This window comes from Mya arenaria, chromosome 2 (genome assembly GCF_026914265.1).
Source record: "Mya arenaria isolate MELC-2E11 chromosome 2, ASM2691426v1".
In the NCBI taxonomy this organism is placed as follows: Eukaryota; Metazoa; Mollusca; class Bivalvia; order Myida; family Myidae; genus Mya; species Mya arenaria.
The window spans coordinates 20,235,615-20,240,521 of NC_069123.1; the positions used below are offsets into that span (position 1 = coordinate 20,235,615).

Genomic DNA, 4,907 nt, shown 5'->3' on the forward strand with positions numbered 1-4,907 from the left:
ATGATAAACATACTTAATCCAAACAGACGATACGCGTCTGTTCCTGTCGAATGTCAGAGCCAATGTATTGTTTGTGTATACTGTAAATAACCTTATGCTTTATATGTGTCCATAACGTCTGTGTATTATTATTTTTCTATGCCTACACTTTGTATTGCATTGTATATTTCGTATACGTGTATAAGCTATACTTCTCTCCAGATATGGAGGATAAACAGAATAAACTAAACACCTTGTGCAATTCGGCCGTATCCCACTCTGCTGATGGCACTTCTGGGATCACCGTAGTGCCAGACCTTGCGATGTGTGCCCCATTCCCAGGAAACACCTCGGACAGGCTTAAAAACATGTCTAGGAGTGGTTAAAGCTGCACTCTTACCTCCTAAACTGACAAGTCACTGTGTCCCACAAATCTCATTAATTAAATATTGATAGTAAGCCCTTGTCCTCGTGCTTATTTTGTCACGATTAACTTTTTACACATCATTGAGGCGAAATAAATGGTTTTCAGTATGTAGTTTAGAGAGCGGTATTTCAGAAACGCGACTAGTCGCCTGACACGACATATTGAACATGAATATATGAATACACACCACCTGCGTAGCAACAGAACTACTTACGTGAATGTGGGGCGTCGAGTACCTGCTTATGTGTATTTAACGCGTTATTGCCTTTTTTATGACAAACATTGCGTGTTACTCTTAGTATAGTTGTACCGTTGCAATTTGGTAAGTTTTATTGAACAAAATAATGAAAAATAATGAAAGTATAGCATTTACATACGAAGTCATTTTACCCTACATCCAATAGTAAGCTACACCACATGTTGCACCCCGTGTGACGTCACACATATCCCGGCATTCAAGACTGACCCGGCAAACCCCGGCAAAGAACTTATTTTATGAATGAAAGCTATTAAGAAATAAATCATACGCGGTTAAAGAGTTCATGTCATGTAATAGTTTGTGAAATAGCTTTTATGTTTCAAATGATTTTTTTCAGCAGCAATCGAACTATTGTATTTGTTTGAGTAAATTATTTGGATTATACCTATCACAGTGTGTCAACGTTATGCCTATTGTTATTTTGGGTGTAGTTTTTAAAGTCATACACAATATGGCGGCGATTATGTGGAAATGAAATTGAATGTTACTTCGAACAAGTTCTTCTACAAAATAACCGACCTGTATTTAGTGCTATTGCTTTAACATCAATCGAAGCAAAAATGGCATCAATGTATGCGTCTAAAAATGTTAAATTTAGATGGAGACAATCCAGAAATGAGCTGCCAGGAAGTGATCGATTTCGGACACGAAGGTACATGTACATTAATCTGAAATAATAGACGTGTTATACGGGATTCTTCCAATCCCTAACGTCTAAACGGTTTTGTGCAAAAAGCGGGGGTGTTTGAAAAATATTGAAATTGTATTAAGTGAAGTATTTTACGGTTGAAATGGATAATAAAGTAAAGATTTATATTCATATTTTACCATGGAAGTGCAAAGCTATTTTGCAAAAAACAAGCATTTAATGCATTAAAACACATTATTCACCTTTTCATTAAAAGGAAAGTTGACTGACACAGACAACAATTATGCCAAGTGGAACAACTTGACCCAATCGTAATAATTCGGCCACCTCCGACAAGCTTCGAGATAATACAATCGTAACAACTCGGCCTTGGCCGAACAATCTGAACACCTCAGCCAGTATCCAACAGGGATTGACTATCTCGAAGCTTACCGAAGATGGCGAGTTGTTACAATTGATGGCCGAAATGTTCCGATTGTTGTAAAATTGTGAACCGCAGCCTTGCAGGTGCCCTTCATGTATATATTGTTATGTTTTGACAGAATGAAATGAAGAAAAAACCATCAAACTCATAATTATTTGCTTGATATTACTTTTTGGTTACGGAATTTATATAAAATAACATTATCTGGTAATATTTCTTGTTTTTATGATATGTTATAGATGCAATATGCTTTAACCCGGAATCCCGATCGGAATAACTACCCACTTTTCGTACAAAACAATTTGTACGTGAAGGATTTGTTGTATCAAAAATCGTAAAAAAATCTGTCAACGTACAATTATTTGGACTAGAAGGTACATCTAGCTGATCTACATCTTTTAGTCTAAATATTTGTACGTTGACGGACTCTTTTTACGATTAAAAAACAATGTATATATATATATATATATATATATATATATATATATATATATATATATATATATATATATATATATATATATATATATATATATATGGCAAATCCTTTACTACAACATCTTCATGTTACTTTCAATTCAGAGTTGATTATTCACTAAAATTATTTCGCATTTTTAATTGTTGTTTAACCTGAAACGTCTCAACCATCAAAAAAGAACATATATGCTTCAATAGTCTAAAAAAATAGACGTGTTATATGGGATTCTTCCAATCCCTTACGTCTAATCGGGTTTGTGCAAAACATGGTGGGGGTTAAAAGATATTGAAATCGTAGTTAGATAAGTATTATATGTTTGAAATAGATATTAAAGGTTTATATTCGTATTTTAGTTATTACCATGTAAGTGCAAAGATTTTTTTCACAAAACAAGCATTTAATGCATTTAAACACAACCATTTTACATCTATGTAAATCTATGCACCGCAGCCTTGCAGGTGATCTTCATGTATAACAGTTTATATCATTATGTTTTGACAGTATGAAATGAAGAAAAACACTCATCAAACTCATAATAATTCGTCAGCTTTTATTTTTTGTGTACATAACTCATATTTTAGATATATATAATTATCTGACCCGGAATCCCAATCGGAATAGCTACCCACTTTTGGTAACAAAAAAATTGTATGTGAAGGATATGCCATTTCAAAATTTGTAAAAAGATCAGTTAAGTTAATATTATTTGGACTAGTGTTTCAAGTGTTTGATTTATTGTCTCTATAATGTATAATGCACCTGTCAATTGTAGAGCTGCCTAAAAATCAGTTACCCAGTTAGCTCAGTTTGACAGATCTCCATGCAAGTGTTCACATGGTCGTGGGTTCAAGCACCATACCAGTAGCATCTTTTCTCAAAGGTTTACTTTAGAACCCATCATCCAGGAGTTAACAATTATGATTGTTGTATTAAATATTACAGGCCATGTTCTTTTGTAAACTTTCAGATTGAGAAGTGCCTGGATACAAGGCTAGTATTGTTAACATCATTTGATACAATCAACTGGAACAAAGCTGAAATGGCTGCCTGACCTGACTTAAAAATTGGATGGCAGTACATCAGACTAGAAGATTACAAGTATTGAGGTGGACAAAATGAAACCTGAGCCTACCAAAGCTGACAGATTGCACAAGAAACACATAAATGCAGGTATTTACTGAGATATTGTAATTATTTTTTGAAACTTCTCATTCATTTAGGAAGTTCAGTTGAAACAGAGTTGGCAAAAAAATGAACAAAGGTATATACATTTTGAATTCTAGTTCAAATGAGAACTTTACTGGCCAGCACAGAGTGGTAAAATGCTAGTCTACCAATATAAATGTGCCTGGTTTGAATCAGTAAAGCTGATGAATGTACTGGTTGTGTAGCCAGGATGTGCACTTGGCTGATAATGCATATCATATGTTTAAGCTGCACTCTCACAGATTGTGTGTTTTACCAACTCTTTTTTTACTTCTTGGTCTTGTAATGAATTATTTTATGCGAATTTCTGAACACTGGACATAACAGACAACTGGAAAAAGGGGATCGCTGCTTTCTTATATTAATTCGGTCAAAAAAGACAACTGAAAATATTGGAACGCTGTTTTCTTATTTTAATACGGTCAAAAGATGATGTTCTGTGCCAAAAATCTCATTATTAGTAAAGCGTTAGTAATGCTTTTAACCATAAAACCAATAGTTACAAATGTAAATATAAAAAAACATGATCTTATCTTTTGTCAGCAGTCTTATTTCATCAGTTTTCATACTGCTTTTCATTAGCTTATTCCAAGCCAAAAAGTAAAAGAAGTTGTCAACCTTCAATCTGTGACTGAGAGTGCAGCACTCTTACAGATTGAATGTTTTGACTACTTTATTTATTTTTTGTCTTGGAACGGGCCAATTTATGTGAAAATGCATGTTAACCATTCATATAAGATTGCTGACAATAAATTTGTCAGAAAATGTTTATATTTTAGTTCAAAATGTTTTATGCATTTTTCTTAAACCGTTAGTAACGCTTTAAGCCATAAAACCTTTGTTTTCGACCTGAAATATGGAAGTCTGCAATCTAATATTTTGTCAGTAGTCTTATATCACTGGTTTGCAGATATTTTAGGAAAAAAATAGGTCATTCCTAGACAAAAAATACAAAAGTTGTAAAAACAGTAAATCTGTGAGAGTGCAGCTTTAAATGACTAAATGTTTTGATTTGGCTCAATTTTCACCTAAAATCTTATAGTTTTGTGGCATCTAAATGGTTTGTTTTTAACAACATTACATGTGCATATGTATATATTTGTTCTTAAATTTGTAATTTAGACTGGAAGATTCATTCTCTGGAAAGTAGAAAAGGGCATGTTACATACTGTTATCACTGCCATGACAGAAACCATATTGAGGAGCTGGTCCACCTGTAGGAAGAATTGCGCTATTGGTTGGAGCAGCACTATTACCCAGCCAATACACCAGCACTTAGTTTGTCATAGGGAGCATTTCTGAGCAGTTATGGAGACCACTAACTATGCAGGTATGTCATAATCAAAATCTTGGTTTATATATTTTTTTATAATTTAGCATCTGTTGAATAGAAATTTATTTCTAGATTGAAGGCACACACTATAGATTGATGCCCAAAAATATATTTCTTATTTTAATGCATTATCATGTCTAACTCATTTGACT

General features: G+C 33.5%; 1 long non-coding RNA gene across 1 annotated transcript; it reads left to right on the forward strand.

The window, feature by feature from the left end:
• The first annotated feature begins 1,174 nt into the window (after positions 1-1,174).
• LOC128225160 (uncharacterized) lies at positions 1,175-4,679 on the forward strand. The gene is made up of 3 exons (XR_008259616.1): positions 1,175-1,317; positions 3,184-3,386; positions 4,545-4,679. It is a non-coding gene; the product is annotated as an uncharacterized LOC128225160 (long non-coding RNA).
• Positions 4,680-4,907: the final 228 nt, after the last annotated feature.